The following is an 18,801-nucleotide window of genomic DNA, read 5'->3' on the forward strand; positions in this document are numbered from 1 at the left end:
ACAGGCCTCTCTCTAGCCCTTGGCCCCTTGGCCCAGCCTCTGATCAGGAAAGTATTACAAAGCTCTTTAGCTCTGCTGGTAAGTGCCCAAAGGCACTCTGCTCTGCCAGAAAACCTTCTGCCTGAAGGCACTCATCTCTCTCTCTCTCTTCATGGATTGGCTCCCTTACCATCTCACTCCGGTCTCCTGGTTCTGCTGCTGCTGTTTTTCTGCCATTGCTTCTTGCTGTCTTGAGCCGTCTCCAGGGTTACAGTTCTCTGCATGTCTCCTAGTTCTAGAAGGTTCTCAGTGCAAGACTGTATCGTCTTCTCGGTGGCATGGAGGTCCCTATCTCTGCTTGCTTCTCTCTCCTTTTATTTCTCGTAAGATAAAAAGTGTGACTCAAGTAAAGGCGTGACTTGTATGAGGTGGTGGTAGGTGGCATAGTGGTTAAGTGCTACAACTGCTAACCAAAGGTTCAGCAGTTTGAATCTGCCAGGTGTTCCTTGGAAACTCTATGGGGCAGTTGTACTCTGTCCCATAGGGTCCCTATGAATTGGAATTAACTCGATGACACTGGGCTCGGTTTTTGTTTTGGTTTAATGGTGGTAATTGGTAATGGTGGTGACTTAGGTAAGGATGGTGAATTGAGTCACACCCTCTAGTAAAGTGATGTCTAAAGATTCATCCCACCCTAATCCTGCCTCATTAGCATAACAGACAATTCACTCCCAAATGGGACCACAACTACAGGCACAGAGTCTAGGATTTACAGTACATCACAAAATGGAGGATAATTACATCGCACAATGGAGGACAACCACACAGTGCTGGGAATCACGGCTTAGCTAAGTTGACACATAATTTTGAGTGACGCAATTCAATACATAACATTCTTCCTTTTGGCCCCCAAAAATTCATGTCCTTGCCACATGTAAAACATATCCACCCAATCCTCTCATCCCAAAAGTCTTAAATTCAAGTCCAAGATTTCATTTCTGCACCATTTGTCTGTTAGTGTGTTGTACTTAGTGGCTTGCATATTGCTGTGTTGTTGGAAGCTATGCCATGGGTATTTCAAATACCATCAGGGCGACTCATGCTGGACAGATTTCCGTGGAGCTTCCAGAATAAGACAGAATGGGAAGAAGGACCTGATGATCTAATTATATTAAACAAAACAAAAACAAACAAAAAAATTAGCCAGTAAAAACCTTATGAGTAGCAGCAGAACATTTTCTGATATAGTGCTGGAAGATGAGGTTGGGCAGTACTTCGTTCTGTTGTACATAGGGTAGCCATGAGTCAGAACCGACTCAATGGCATCTAACAACAACAACGAGAGTCTAATTTGGGCCCATGTCACACAGTGGTTAAGTACTCTGCTTTTATCAAAAGGTCAGCAGTTCAAACAAATCAGCCACTCCATGGGAGAAAGATATGGCAGTCTGCTTTCATAAAGATTACAGCCAAGAGAACACTTACAAGGCAGTTCTGCTCTATACTATAGGATCACTATGAGTCAGAATTGATGGCATCAGGCTTTTGGTTTTTATAGTCTAATTATTTATTACTTTACATAAAGAAATGAGACTAAAGGAGATTGCGACTTGGCCATGATAACAAAGATATTAATGTACTTTATAAGCATACTTGTGGTGTGAGATGTCTAGCATAATTAAAATCTTTTAGAAAATATTCTGTGTTGATTCTCGGGAATAATGATCTTTCCATGTAATCTTCGGTGGTGTAAGGAGAATCAGTGTTGACCTCTCTGAATTGTGCTGGCAGGTGTATGAATAATACTGAACAGACAGAAATTGAACTTATACGATTGAGATGCTGAGTCATAGCTAAAAAATGATATATGAAACTATTAATGGACCTCAACAAGACTATCTCTTTTTTCCTCATGCTGATAACCCAAAAGATGAAATGTAACTCACTGTGAAGGACAAAAATAAATGTGTCAAACATGATATGCTAGTCCTGAAAAAGAGGAGAAAGTGCACTTTTTCTGAATATCATATTAATAAAAATGATTAATGCTTCTTATCCTCTTCCCTCTATACCTAGTTCAGTAATTTCAATGCATACAAATTCGCAGGTTTTGGGTGGTATCCCTCATTTTTCTTCATGTAATGAATTCATTGTAATTGAGTTATTCAGTTTTGGAGGCACTAATAATTCACCAAATTATATTTTGTTTACATTATGGCATTTATATCATTGAAAGCAATAGTGGCAAGTTAAATTCAGGTTTACTATCAGCATTATGGACAAAAAAAAAAAAAAAAAACACAAATGCTAACTCATTGTGTGACCTTGGATAAAACATTCTTTCTTTTATAAAATATATCTGATTTTCATAGATTCCAAATTAAGAGGAAATATGTAAAGTTGCATAAAATTGACCAGAAGTCCCCAGGTGTGTTCCATAAACACATGTATGTCATATCAATAGCAGTAGAATAATGGATTATATCTATCTCATGAGAATGTTAATCATAATCAATCCTACAGAATTTTTTGATTTTTCTCTTAACAACAGCAACAACAAAGAACTTTAAACACAGAGTGAAGAAGGGATTCTGGGAAGACTATGATCTGAAATTGTTTCCTTTCATTTATACTAAACACTATACATTCTGCCTATTCTGAGTCAAATAACAGGCTAACTCAATGAAGGCTGGTGCGAATGAAGTCTTGAGTTCTGGAGAGAAAGAACTGGTATTGTGATTTCTTCCCACATTTGTCTGAGCAAGCCAAAAACAAAACCCATTGCCATCGAGTCGACCGCTACCCATAGCCTGCTATAGAACAGAGTAGAACTGCTACAGAAGGTTTCCAAGGAGCAGCTGGTGGATTTGAACTGCCAACTTTTGGTTAGCAGCCTAAGCTCTTAACCACTTGTTTGGGCAGGTAACTGGAAAATAACTTTAAAACTTTGCCTCCAACATCTTGTCCTATAACTCCCCAATTGTAGGCTTAATGATACTTAACAATAATGTTAAATAGTCTCATTAACCTCTCCAACATACTTTGAATACCTGAGCTGAGTCCTCTCCTGACATATTTCTCAGAGAACATAAGGGGGGAAAAAAAAAGAGAGACAGAGAGAGATGAGAGGATTCCTTTACATTATCAGGAGAGTAAGTCTACACTTTCTCCTGATTAGTCGTGTCCAGACGGTTTGAATTTCTACTACTGCAAAATTACCACAATTTAAACTATAATTAATCCTCAATAGGTAGGCAACGAAAAATGATAACAATTGTAAAAGAGACCAAACCAAAAATGAGATAGTAACACCAGCCTATGTAAAGATTAGTAGCACACGTATGACAATGGAAACATATATTTGTAATGTAGATAAAATATAGTAGGCACTTATCTTTAATGGAAACCCTGGTGGTGTAGTGATTAAGAGCTATGGCTGCTAACCAAAAGGTTGGCAGTTCAAATCCACCAGGCAGTCCTTGAAAACTCTGTGGAGCAGTTCTACCCTGTCCTATAGGGTTGCCATGAGTCGGACTCAATGACAACGGGTTATCTTTAATAAACAAAGCGTCTGCATATAAGAGAAAAGGAGAAGTAAAGTGAATTAGCAAAAATTAATGGTCAAACTATATTTGTAAAAAATTCCCCAAAAAAGAAATCCAAGTAATTAAACTCACTAATATTCAGGAAAATGCAAATGAAATCAATGAGTTATTTTACGTATGTCCAACTGTCAAAAATTTAAAAAGAACTAGAAGCACAATTGCTTTTGGGAATTACCAGAAAATGACACTCTCACATATGGTTTGTAAAAAGGTGAGTTGTTACAGTTTTGATAGCAAGCCATTGAACAGCACAAAATAAAATTTATTAAAATAAATTTACTTTTTTTTAAATCCACAGTCACCTGTGCCTACTCCATAGAAATAAAACACAATTACATAGTGATATATTATATGTATCAAAAGTTTTCTTGCAAGCTTTTTTTTTTAATGGACAAAAAAGTAGAAATAATGTAAATGACCATTACTGAAGGATAACTGAATAAGTTATGGTATATCTCACCCACTATGAACTATTATATGGCTATTAAAAATAATTAGTTACAGGTAACCAGTTGTGAGGAAGGATTTCCATAAGGTATTTTTCATTGAAAATAGGAGAAAAGTTATGCAAAATAATTCCGTTTTTAAGATATGAAATAATAAAAAAATTTAGATTTTTTCTATATGGTTAAAATAGCTGTAACAGACATGTAGAAGGCTTCATACTAGATTATTTATATGAGTTATTTGGAGGGGTATTCCTTGAATGAATAGATAAGAATTAGCAAAGAAAAAACAAGAATTAAAAACATTTCATAGTTGTTGTTGTTAGGTACCGTCGAGTAGGTTCTGACTCATAGCAACCCTATGCACAATAAAACGAAACACTGCCCGTTCCTGCGCCATCCCTACAATCCTTGTGCTTGAGCTCATTGTTGCAGCCACTGTGTCAGTCCACCTTGTTGAGGGTCTTCCTCTTTTCCGTTGACACTGTATTCTGCCAAGCAGGATGTCCTTCTCCAGGGACTGATCCCTCCTGACAACATGTCCAAAGTATGTATGAGGCAGTTTCGCCCTCCTTGCCTCTAAGGAGCAGTCTGGCCGCACCTCTTTCAAGACAGATTTGTTTGTTCTTTCGGCAGTCCATGGTACGTTCAATATTCTTCGCCAACACCACAATTCAAAGGCGTCAACTCTTCTTCAGTCTTCCTTATTCATTGTCCACCTTTCACATGCATATGATGCAACTGAAAATACCATGGTTTGGGTGAGGCGCACCTTAGTCTTCAGGGTGACATCTTTGCTCTTCAACACTTTGAAGAGGTCCTTTGCAGCAGATTTGCCCAATGCAATGCATCTTTTGATTTCTTGGCTGCGGCTTCCATGGCTGTTGATTGTGGGTCCAAGTAAAACGAAATCCTTGACAACTTCAATCTTTTCTCTGTTTATCATGATGTTGCTCATTGGTCCAGTTGTGGAGATTTTTGTTTTCTTTATGTTGAGGTGCAATCCATACTGAAGGCTGTGGTCTTTGATCTTCATTAGTAAGTGCTTCAAGTCCTCTTCACTCTCAGCAAGCAGGGTTGTGTCATCTGCATAACACAGGTCGTTAATGAGTCTTCCTCCAATCCTGATGCCCCGTTCTTCTTCATATAGTACAGCTTCTTGGATTATTTGTTCAACATACAGATTGAAAAGGTATGGTGAAAAGATACAACCCTGGTGCACACCTTTCCTGACTTTAAAGCAATCAGTATCTCCTTGTTCTGTTCGAAAAACTGCCTATTGGTCTATGTAAAGCTTCCTCATGAGCACAATTAAGTGTTCTGGAATTCCCATTCTTCCCAGTGTTATCCATAGTTTGTTATGGTCCACACAGTCGAATGCCTTTGCATAGTCAATAAAACACAGGTAAACATCCTTCTGGTATTCTCTGCTTTTAGCCAGGATCCATCTGACATCAGCAATGATATCCCTGGTTCCACATCCTCTTCTGAAACCAGCCTGAATTTCTGGCAGTTCACTGTCCATATACTGCTGCAGCCATTTTTGAATGATCTTCAGCAAAATTTTGCTTGTGTGTGATATTAATGATATTGTTCTATAATTTCCACATTCGGTTGGATCACCTTTCTTGGGAATAGGCATAAATATGGATCTCTTCCCATCAGTTGGCCAGGAAGCTGTCTTCCATATTTCTTGGCATAGACGAGTGAGCACCTCCAGCGTTGCATCTGTTTGTTGAAACGTCTCAATTGATATTCCATCAACTCCTGGTGCCTTGTTTTTCGCCAATGCCTTCAGAGCAGCTTGGACTTCTTCCTTCAGTACCATCAGTTCCTGACCATATGCCACCGCTTGAAATGGTTGAATATCAACTAATTCTTTTTGGTATAAAGAATTAGAAAAGAAAAAAACAAGAATTAAGAACATTTGATAGTAGCATTTACATATTATATATACATATATAAAAGGAATTTACATATATATACATATATATATTTGCACATACTTGAATACGCAGAGTGAAACATTGTCTTTTTCAAATTCCCAGTGCACTTGAAAATTAAGGCTACAATTTGATATCGATAACCAGAGGAGCAGTGAAGGTGGAAAGTAAAACCCCAACTACAGTAATTGGGTGGAACAGACTAAAAGTGAAATACAGTTCCATAGTATTTAAGATTATATCCAAACTTCTTATGAATCATTGCCACTATTTACGTGAGCTGTAAGCTAATTACAGGAGCCCTGGTGACACAGTGGTTAAGAGCTTTGCTGCTAAACAAAAGGTTAGCAGTTCGAATCCACCAGCCCTTCCTTGGAAACCCTATGGGACAGTTCTGCTCTGTCCTACAAGGTCACTGAGTTGGAATCGACTCAACCACAAGGGATTTTTTTTTTTTTTTTTGGTAAGCTAATTACATAGCAATAATGAGGCTAGGACTTCAACCCTGAGAAAGAATAAAAATGAAAAGACAGAAGGTAGTCAGCAAAAGGAAGAAAAGGAGAAACAAAAATATTTATCTTTATGTCACCTCTGGAGGGGACTGGACTGCATTTCAGAAAAGAAAGCCCAATCTAACTTATAGCAATTCAAGCTACAATATATAGGTTTGGGATATTATAAAGATTACTTTGCTGTATTATCAGGAAGAGGGGAAGGAGGCAAAAAGGGAGGGATAAAGGGAAGGAAAGACAGAAAGAGAAGAGAGAAAAAAAGCAGCAAATTGAAATTAAACAAAGCAAAACAAAAAGAAAGCAGTAAGAATAGCGTTATTTATGGCCAGACTTCTGCAAGATCGGAGAGTTAAACCATGCCAATAGAGCCAGAAAGCAGGCTCACTAGGCACCAATTTCTTTTTATTTTATTTTATTGTACTTTAGGTGAAAGTTTACAGTGCAAATTAGTTTCTCATTCAAAAATTTATACACAAATCATAGCAACATGCAAGCTACAGCAGTATGACAAACTGGCAGACAGGTGGTGGAATACATATGTACATATACCAGTTGCCATTGAGTCCTTGATGATTTGAAACACTTACTGATGAAGATCAAAACTTATAAGAAACAATCTGGATATACTTCTACCAAAACAGATTTGCTCATTCTTCTGGTAGTCCATGGTGTATTCAATGTCTTCCTAATTCATTGGTCTGCTTTTGCAAGCATATAAGGAGACTGAAAATACCATGGCTTTTCAGCATATTTCAGTCCTCAAGGTGACATCTTTGCTTTTTAACACTTTAAAGAGGTCTTTTGCAGCAGATTTGCCCAGTGTAATAGTCATTTGATTTCTTGACTGCTGCTTCCATAGGCCTTGATTGTGGATCCAAGTAAAAAAGAAATCCTGGGCAATTTCAATATTTTCTTCATTTATCATGATGTTGCTTATTGGTCCAGTTGTGAGGATTTTTGTTTTCTTTATGTTAAGGTGCAATCCATAGTGAAGGCTGTGGTCTTGGATCTTCATCAGTAAGTGTTTCAAGTCCTCTTCACTTTCAGCAAGCAACTTTGTGTCATCTGCATGATGAAGGTTGTTAATGAGTCTTCCTTCAATCCTGATGCCATGTATAGTCCAGCTTCTTGAATTATATGTTCATCATACAGATTGAATAAGTATGGAGAAAGGATACAACCCTAATACACACCTTTCCTGGTTTTAAACCATGCAGTGCCCCCTTGTTCTGTTCCAATCACTGCTTTTTTATCTAAGCACAGCTTCCTAATGAGTGCAATTAAGTGTACTGGAATTCTTCACAAAGTTATTTATAATTTGTTATGATTCACACAGTCAAATGCCTTTGCATAGTAAATAAAACACAGGTAAGCATCTTTCTCTGTTTCAGATCCATCCGACATCAGCAATGATATCCCTTGTTTCATGTCCTCTTCTGAATCTGGCTTGAATTTCTATGAGTTCCTTGTTGATGTAGTGCTGAACACATTTTTGAATTATCTTCAGCAAAATTTTACTTGTGTATGATATTAATGATATTGTTTGATAATTTCCACATTCCTTGGGACCACCTTAGTTTGGAATGGCAGAAACATGGATCTCTTCCTGTCTGTTGGCCAGGTAGCTGTCTTCCAAATTTTTGGGCGTACATGAGTGAGCACTTGCAGTCCATTTCAGCTCAGTAATGCCTAATATATCTATCTTCCAGGATTCCTTTAATTTTTAACAATTTTTTTGGTTATTTTTCTTGGTACATACTTTGTACAATCTGTATTCCAATTATCAAAGAATGTTTATAGCTATTTCTTCTCATTTTGAGTCGTACCACATCAGCAAATGAAGGTTCTGAAAGCTCGACTTCCATCCATGTCATTAAGCTCTGCTCTACTTCAAGGAGGCATTCTTCCCCAGTCATATTTTGATTGCCTTCCAGCCTAAGGAATTCATCTTTGGGCACTATATCAGGTAACGTTCCACTGCTATCCATAAGGTTTTCACTGTTCTATTTTTTCAGAAGCAGACTGCCAGGTCCTTCCTTCATCCAAACTGACAGACGAGTGAACTGAGATGCATGTATAGCTATGCCTTTATTTCATGTATTCTATATTTATATTTATATTTGTATTCTTATTCTTATTGGTATTCATATGTATATCCAAGAAATATAAATTGCAGGTATAGTAGGCATGAAGTGCTCTTTTTCTGGCTATTGATGTTCACTTAGGTTCATTCCTTGCTCTTAAGTAAATTGTGATATAGTGAGAAATACAGTTAACAGATAGTGCTATGTAGTAAGAAACAACATGGAAAAACAGTTTTGAAAAGCATTTCCACATATGGAAATAGGCAATTTCTAAGCAGGTACTTGGAGAAATGAGTTTGGAGTGAGATCAGATCATAAAGGACTGCTGTATTGTATGTTATGTTGTGTGATGTCCTGTCATGTAGTGATGTGATGTGACATGAAAAGATATAACGTGGTGTTATCTTAAGGCGTAGAGATCTCATAGCAAAAGCAGTACCTGGGTTTAAGGCCCCTATCAGTTAAAAGATAACCTAGCTACAATACAGCCAAGGGACTGGAAAAGTCAATCACAGCTGGACGGAGACGGAAGGTGAAGGCTCTTGTGAAAAATTGTGCCACAATAACCAAGGAAGTCACTGAAAAGGTGAATACATCTATTTAGGGTAGTCAAGGGAGCACCGGTAGCAAAGTGGCTAAGAGCTAACCAAAGGGTCAGCAGTACGAATCTACCAGCTGGTCCTTGGAAACCCTATGGGGCAGTTCTACTCTGTCCTATAGGGTCACTACGAGTTGGAATCGACTTGATGGCACACAACAACAACACAATAGGGTTTTTGAGAGATATAAAAAGATTAACAAACAAATGCAAAAGACTAGAATGAGGTTGGAATCAACAATAATATGCAGGTTTGTGGCTTGCTTAAGTTTTTTAATTATTGTGTTGTGAACAAGTAGCTGTTTAATTTTGGGAGATCTTATATTTCCATTATTTTTTTCCCTTGAAACACTCTATCATTTTATCTAAAACATTTTCTATACTTACACATTTTTTTTTCGCTAGCTAATTTTTTTCAGAAGTAGCTGCCAGGTCCTTCTTTCAAGTCTAGGTTAGTCTGGAAACTCAGTTGAAACCTGTCCACCAAGGGTGACACTGCTAGCATTTGAAATACCTGTGGCATAGCTTTCAGTATCACAGCACCACACAAGCCACCACAGTACAACAAACTGACAGCCACTTAGTGTGTTCTGAAAAAATTGACCAGTGAAAACCTTACGAATAGCAGAGGAAGATGAGCTCATCAGGTTGGAATGCACTCAAACGATGACTAGAGAAGAGCTGCCTCCTCAATGTAGAGTCGACCTTAATGATGTGGATGGAGTCAAGCTTTCAGTACCTTCATTTGCTGATATGGCAAGACTCAAAATGGGAAGAAACAGCTGCAAACAGCCATTAATAATCAGAATACCAAATGTACAAAATACAAACCTGGGAAAACTGTAACTCATCAAAAATGAAATAGAATGCATAAACATCAATATCCTAGGCATTGGTGAGCTAAAATGGACTGGTATTGTTCATTTTGAATCAGTAAATCTACTATGCTGGGAATGATAAATTGAAGAGGAATGGCATCGTGTTCTGTGCTGAGAATAACATTTCAAGATGTATCCTGAAGTACAATGCTTCCAGTGACAGGATAATACCCATATGTCTGCAAGAAGACCAGTTAGTATGACAACTACTCAAATTACACACCAATCCCTAAAGCCAAAGATGAGGACTTTGAAGATTTTTACCAACTTCTGCAGTCTGAAATTGATCAAACATGCAATCAGGATGCATTGAAAATTACTGGCAATTGGAATGTGAATACTGGAAATGCAGAAGAATTGGTTGTTGAAATATATGGCCTTGGTGATAGAAATGATGCTGGAAATCTCATGATAGATTTGCAAGATTAATGACTTTTTCATTCCAAATACCTTTTTTAACCAACAGAAATAGTGACTATATTCATGGACCTTACCGGATGGAATAAAAAAACCCCAACATAACAGGAATCAAATTGACTGTGGAAAGAAATGATGGAAAATCACAATGAGATCAGCCAGAACAAGGCCAAGGGCCAAATGTGGAACAGACCATAAATTGCTCATATGCAAGTTCAAGTTGAGTTGAATAAAATTAGAACTAGTCCACAAGAGCCAAAGTATATGCCTTGAGTATATGCCACCTGAATTTAGAGACCATCTCTAGAATAGATTTGACACATTGAACACTAATGACTGAACACCAGAGGAGTTGTTGGATGACATTGAAAACATCATATATGAAGAAATCAAGAGGTCATTAAGAAGACAGGAAAGAAAGAAAAGACCAAAATGGATATCAGAAGAGACTTTGAAAGTTGCTTTTGAACCAGAGTAGCTAAAGTGAAAGGAAGAAATTATTAAATAAAAGAGCTAGAAGTGCTCACTCATCTATGCCAAGAAATTTGGAAGACAGCTACCTGGCCAACCAACTGAAAGAGATCCGTATCTGTACCCATTCCAGAGAATGGTGATCCAACAGAATGTGGAAATTTTTGAAACTATACCATTAATATAAAACACAAGTAAAATTTTGCTGAAGACCATTCGAAAACTTGCAGCAGTACGTTGATAAGGAACTGCCAGGAATTCCAGCCGGATTCAGAACAGGACATGGGATGAGTGATATCATTGCTGATGTCATGTGGATCCTGGCTAAAAGCAGAGAATACCAGAAAGACTTTTACCTGTGTTTCATTGACTATGCAAAGCATTCAACTGTGTGAATCATAACAAATTACAGATAACATTGTGAAGAATGGAAATTCCAGAATACTTTAATTGTGCTCATGAGGAAGCAGTACTTAGACCAATAGGTAGTTTTTCAAACAGAATACGAAGATATAGTGTGGTTTAAAGTCAAGAAAGGCATGCATCAGGGTTGTATCCTTTTACCATACCTATTAAATCTGTATGCTGACCAGATAATCTGAGAAGATGGACTATATGAAGAAGAATGAGGGAACAAGATTGAAGGAAGACTCATTATCAACTGGCAATATGCTTATGACACAACCTTCCTTGCTGAAAGTGAAGGTGACTTAAAGCACTTACTGATGAAATGCAAAGACCACAGTCTTCACTATGGATTACACCTCAACATAAAGAAAACAAAAATCCTCACAGCTGTACCAATAAGCAATATTATGATAAACTCAGAAGTATTGAAGCTGTCAAGGATTTCATTTTACTTAAATCCACAGTCAATGCCCAAGGAAACAGCAGTCAAGAAAGGAAACAACAAATTGCATTGGGCAAATCTGCTACAAAAGTTCTCTTTTAAGTGTTAAAAAGCAAAGATACCACTTTAAGGACTAAGGTGCGCCTGATCTAAGCCATGGTGTTTTCAATTGCCTTATATGCATGTGAAAGCTGGACAATGAATTAGGAAGACTGAAGAAGAATTGATGCCCTTGAATTATGGTGTTAGCAAAGAATATCAAAAATACCATGGACTGCCAGAAGGACAAACAAATCTGTCTTGAAAGAAGTATAACCAGAACACTTTTTAGAAGCAAGGATGGAGAGACTTTATCTCACATATTTTTTGGACATGTTACCAGGAGGGACCAGTCCCTGGAGAAGGACATCATACTTGGTAGAGTGTCAGAGAAAGAGAGGAAAACCCTCAATGAGATGGATTGATACAGTGGCTGCAACAGTTGGCTCAAGCATGACGATTGTGAGGATGGTGTAGGACTGTGCAATGTTTCGTTCTTTTGTATACATAGGGTCTCTCTGGGTTGGAACCAACCTGAAGTCACCTAACAACAACAACACACATTCTTTTTAACTGAATAAAAAATTATAATAATTGCTAAGAAAATCACAGTAACATAATGCTAGTTATCATTTTTTTTAGTTAGATCATTTATGGAACGCTTCTTGTGTAACAAGCATGGACTTTGAGTTTTACATTAATTAACAAAACAGACTCTTGATAAAAAGATTATTTTTTCCCATTTTACAGGAGCTGAAACTGAAATTTAGAGATCTAAGTAATACGCAAAAAATCTCATTCTAATAAGTGGCAAAAACAGAATTCAAACCAAAAAATCCTACCAAATCCAGCCCTTTAAATATATATTTATATCAATTATGGTTGCATAAAACACATGAGTTTTTCTAGTCTAGATACCTCTGTCCTCTCTGCCATATCTTCTGCTTCCACATTAGGGCACTAGTTCCCACTGTCATTCTTAACCAAGTCTCCATGTCCTCCAAGGGTGAGTTCTTCAATCCAGCTGGCTGAGTTAAAGTTCCATTTTCTCCTCTTTACTGAATTTTAGAGGGTTCCACTTATTGAACTTGAGATATTATCCTGGTCATTTGATATCTCTATATCTCATTAGTTTATCTTAATAACTGTAAGTTTTTTTAAGGTTTAAATTGTCGTAACATTTATCACGATGCTGAGCAAAGTAATGCTGATATTAGCTTTATTTGTTTTATTTTTCTTACCTTCATGGAACTTTTAAATAAATCATTCAAAAATTGACATATTTTCATTGCACACCTTTACTACAGCAGTGGGGAAGATTCAACATTTCATTCTCAAGTTATTACTTAAGTTTCCTCTTTTACTAGCTATTAAAAACAAACTCAACTGATGCTTTCATAAGCTCCAAAGTCTTCCTTTCAAAAACTGAAGTAGCAAAATTCCTATTGCATCCTCAATGGCCCACATTACCTGTTACAACAAAAATTGATTCACCTGTATGTATGCTCTAATTTTTTTCTTTTATAGATGAAAAAAAATCTCATTTGTTATGCCACACGAGTTATAGAATGATACATATAAATTACTAATGTAGAGGAAAAGTAAATCACACTTTCTTTTGTGGGGCAAAATTATACTTTCTCCAAGCACTTATGTGCTTTCAAGTAAAACACCTTAGAGTTATTATTTACCAAAATTACCAAAGAAAGCATCAACAATAATTATGTTGACTTTGACTTTTCATTATGTAAAATGCTAATATACACAAATACCCCAGACCTGAGTAAAAACATTCAAATTTATTATGCATATATCATTGTTTTATTATTGAGACATTACCAAATATATAGTCTAGAATTATTACATTGGTTTAATAGACAAACACGTAAACTCTAGGACTAATATAATAAATTGAGAAGATAGAGCATTCCACATATAAGGAATTATCTTATTATTCTTTGGTGAAAAATTTATCATACTATATATTTCTCATTTAGCACCTATAATCATCCATGTTATTTACCTCCATTTTCTGGAATCTCTGAAAGTCATTTTTTTAGCATTATTTTATTTACTAAAAAAAACCCTGTTGCCATCGTCCATTCTGACTCATAGAGACCCTAAAGGACAGGGTAGAACTGCCTCTTAGGGTTTCCAAGGAGTGGCTGTTGGATTCAAATTGCTGTCTTTCTGTTTAATAGATGAGCTCTTAACCACTACACTACCAGGGCTGCATTTTAGATACTAGACTCTTAAAACCATTAAATACTCTGCATTCAGTTATTTTTAAGTTCTAAACATAAATTGTTTTAATCCTATAAAAAGCAAGCATACCAAAATATGAAAAGCCTTTAAATATAGTTTTAAAAAATTTGGTAAGGTTAATTTGCTGATTTGAAGAATAGAACTCTGATACTAGTCCTCTAATCATTATACATTAAAAAAGTCTGTGTCAGTGTTTAAAAAAATCTCAAATGCTGTTTCAAAAGGAAGTGTTTATTAATAAAATACCTAGCTATGTACATAATGCAAGTCAGTCACTTAAATGAGTACATCGATGTTTTATAAAATTGACAAATCAGAGACTATCTCATAAATGTTAAATTGAACAGTTTATAATAACAGTTAACACTGATAAACACAATACGACAGGGAAAAGAATCTTCTCAGTGCTGTACATATATTAACTAAATTTTTCTTCAATATAAACCTCTGGGGTAAGTACTATAATTATGCTTATGTTATTTTATAAGTGAACCCAAAACCCAGTGCTTCTGTTATTATTTTGTAGGTGAGGAAACTATAAAAGAGAAGTTAAATAACCTGATCCGGGTCATTCAGCTAATGAATATCAGAGGCGGAATTCTATTCCTATCCCTCTATGTCTGCTGATTGTGCTCTTACCCACTGTGTTAATTTAAACAACACTTAATAATAATGTGTCTGGAATCCTGAATATATGTACTAAACATAACTGACGTTTTTCTATATAGTTTAGAGTATTATAAACATCAATTACTGCCTGAGCTTAAATCTATTTAACTTAAGACAGTGTTATTTTAGCCATAGCTTAATAGAGAATCTTACTTACTATCTTACATGGCTTCAATCACTTTCTCTAAGATTTGAGGAAATTTATCAGTGAAAAAGGAGGGCCAAATACACAATATTTAAAACCATAGGTTTAAGAAAAAAAAAAAAAAATTCCTTAGCCTCTTTTAGAGATGGCCCAGATATTATGACAAACTAACCAGGAACCTTTTGCCATTGAGTTGATTTCAACTCATGGCGGCCTCCTGTGTGTCAAAGTAGAATTGTGCTTCACATGGTTTTCGACAGCTGATTTTTGGAAAGTAGGCAGCCAGGACTTTCTTTCGAGGATCCTCTGGATGGGCTCAAACCACTAACTTTAGGTTAGCAGTTTACACCATCCAGAGATTCATGATATACTAGATGACTCCTTTTTTTGTCTTTCTGATCCACAGCTTCAGTTCACACTTAGCCAACAAACTCACATACCCTGGCTCTCTTTCTGGGGAAATGTATCTCAAACAAGTACAATCCCACAAATGCCTTAGTTCCAAACCTACTGTAATGGAGCACCAAGAAAGAAAGGAGACCAAAAAAAAAAAAAAAAAAAAAAACACTGAACAATTTGAATTACAAATTAAAAGGAAATTTTAAATATTTGAATTAAAAAAATTCAAACAGGTAATTTGAATTTGTTTATGTATCATGCAGAATTTAGCACATTAGTACTACAATCAGACTGGGATCTTATCCTCAGCTTTTATCTTTAAAATGTTCCAATACCTTGAGGAAGTCTGGAATAATTTCTACTCTGGCATCTCTATTTTTTCTACAATATCTCCCTTCAAACTGTTATGTTTACTGAGTTCTCGTGTTAACTTTTTATCTTTTTCTTGTCCCCTGACTTGCATTTAGGAAATTTTTTATTGATACAAGTGTGTCCTCCAAGATTCTTTAATTTGTGATCTGACAATGCATGTAAGCAAAAAAAAAAATTTTTTTTTTTTTTTTTTCTGTAATTGGGTATGGAATAGTTGTAGTTTCTTATGTGCAACTGTGCTCTGGCTAGCTAAGGCTCTCACCTAGGCAACTAACAAATAATTGACATGTTTCTTTAACAGATTTTGAACATTCCTAAAATATTCCTTTTTTTTTTTAATAGCATTTTAATAGTCAGAAGCTAATTCTCTACCAGAAATTCTAAAGTTTATTTGCTTTTGAGCTTCCATTCCCTTTGGTTTACTAAATTTCTAATGATTTCCAAGGGTCTCACCCTTTTCATTATTTAGTTTCTCATGTTTGCGTTGCAAATCACATATATATAATTAAAAGAAAAGTGACCTTGATATGTTTCTGTATGCTCACTTGCAATTAAAAAACAAAAGAAATCACACTGGGAATTATTTAAATTCATGTAACTACTTCTCAAAATTCATTCCACAAAGGACTATTAGGTGAATACAAAGTAAAACAATTAATGTTGTTTTGCCATTTGGATACATAAAGAGAATTTTACTTAAAGGGAATAACAGATGATATTTAACCTTGAGGAAAACCTAACTAGTACAATGTGAATTAGTTTATAATTATTTTCATAAAAATTACTTTTTCAATTTTACTTTTTCCTAGCAATGACATTACCTTCTTGTTAACCTTTGTTTTAGACTGGTAAAAACAAAATATTCTTTTAAACCAAAATCTTTGATGGGAAACTGCTCAAGATTCGCAGTTATGTGGAATTTACAACTAATATTCTGTTGCCTTCTCTTTCATTAATTGTTCTAAAGTTCCTTAAAGTATCACAGAATTAGTGATTATCAATATATGGAGAAAACCTACGTCTGTTGTGTAAAAATGGGACAAAATCTTAGTTTCCATGAAGGAAAGTTTGTCTATAAATCCATACCCAATGACCTAACACCTATGTTACTGATAATTTACTTGGCATTATAAAAAAAATAACATGTCATATTATAAAAAAATAAAACAGTCATATATAACTGACCAATTCTAGTTATCTGAGTTTGCTACTAGGCAGAAGCAGAGCTCTTTTAAGGAAGCCTACCGAGGGGAGCTAACAGCAACAATGGCACTTTTTCTTTGGTAGCCAATGAGCTATGACTATGTCTCCTCAAACTCTGAAGAAAGAAAATCTACCACTCTTTAACTAATTATAACTTCTTTTAATAAGAGTATATTTACTTGTAATGAAGCCTTGAAAGTATTATGGAGTGTTTTGCAGAAATCTGACAAAAAAATCAAATTTTATAAGAAAAGGAGATTAATTTTCTGGCTTCAATTATATTTTGTTCTGTATACATTCAGGGAAATTTTTTACTCTTCAAGTTCCCAGTAGTTAATGCACACAGTTTTTATGTTTTCAACGTTCCCCTCTGGGCTGTTCCTATTCAGTCTGATACAATGATGGTATCTCCAGAGCATTTTAGACTTCTTCAGTAATACATCCTCTTTTTTTTCAATAATACATTTGCTTATTTTTTTAAGTAATTACCTAATCTGAAGAAAGTGAACTAACTTTTTTTTTTTTTAATTTGTATTACAAATTACTGAAATAAAAAAAAAAAAACATTGATCTTAGGAATATATCAACAGGGAAAAGAAAGCAAATAACGTGAATAGACAATTCGTAGAAAAGATATATGGTTGGGTTATACATATCTTCGCTGTAAAGGCTTACTGTCACAGGCTATCTTATACATTTTGTGGTAATGTTAATTGCTAAAATCTCTCTGGAGGAAAACCATGATGTGTAAACATTTTCAAATGCTGATAACCTTTGATGCATCCATTCTACTTACAGGGATTTATGAAAAATAATAAGATAAGTATAAAAGATATATGCATAATTATCCCACCTGGCATTTTTATAATAGCTAAATTTGTAACAGTCTAAAAAGCAATCAACAAGAGATTGGTTAAACAACACTGGGTATACAGATATTAAAAATGAAGTAGCACTCAAGAAATGAACACAGAAAGATGCCCAAGGTTTAGGAATGAAAAAGGCATGTGAAAGATTGTTGCCATGTCTGCTTTTCATTGCGATGTGTGCCATCTTCTCATTATGATTCTGAGGGACTACCAATCCTTACTACTTTAGAATTTTGATTTCCAGGACCACTAGGCAGTAGATGGTCTTAAGTAAACATCTACTGCTGAATTTACAAGCAGGCTCTCTTGTGCACTGGTTACTTTTATCGGCATTTTTAAGGTCAAGCAAACTTTCCCTCATCGATTCAGGAGTGTATTAATTTTGTTGTTGTTGTTATTAGTTGCCATCTAGTCAGTTCTGACTCCTAAGGACCCTAAGTACAACACAAAGAAGCACTGCCTGGTCGTGCCCCAACCTCACAATCGTTGTTATGCTTGAGCCTATTTTTGCAGCCACTGTGTCCATCCATCTTGTTGAGTGTCTTCCTCTTTTTCACTTAACCAAGCGTTATGTCCTTCTCCAGGGGCTGATCCCTCCTGATAATATGTCCAAAGTATATGAGACATAGTCTCACCATCCTTGCTTCTAAGGAACATTCTGGTTGTACTTCTTCCAAGACATATTTGTTCTTTCTTTTGGCAGTTCATGGTATATTCAATATTCTTCACCAACACCACAATTCAAAAGCATCAATTCTTCTTCAGCGTTCCTTATACATTGTCCAGCTTTCTCACCCATATGCGGCAGTTGAAAACAAGATGACTTGGGTAAGGTGCACCTTAGTCTTCAAAGTGACATGTTTGCTTTTTAACATTTTAAAGAGATCTTTTGCATTAGTTTTGTATTAGTTTTAGGCTTGTATTATTGTACTGTATTATTAGTTCAGTATTAGTTTTGGAATACTGGAGGTGCAGTGGTTAAGAGTTCAGGCTGCTAACCAAATGGTCAGCAGTTCAAATCCACCAGCCACTCCTTGGAAACTGAATGCGGCAGTTC

Source organism: Loxodonta africana, chromosome 5, assembly GCF_030014295.1.
Source record: "Loxodonta africana isolate mLoxAfr1 chromosome 5, mLoxAfr1.hap2, whole genome shotgun sequence".
NCBI lineage: Eukaryota > Metazoa > Chordata > Mammalia > Proboscidea > Elephantidae > Loxodonta > Loxodonta africana.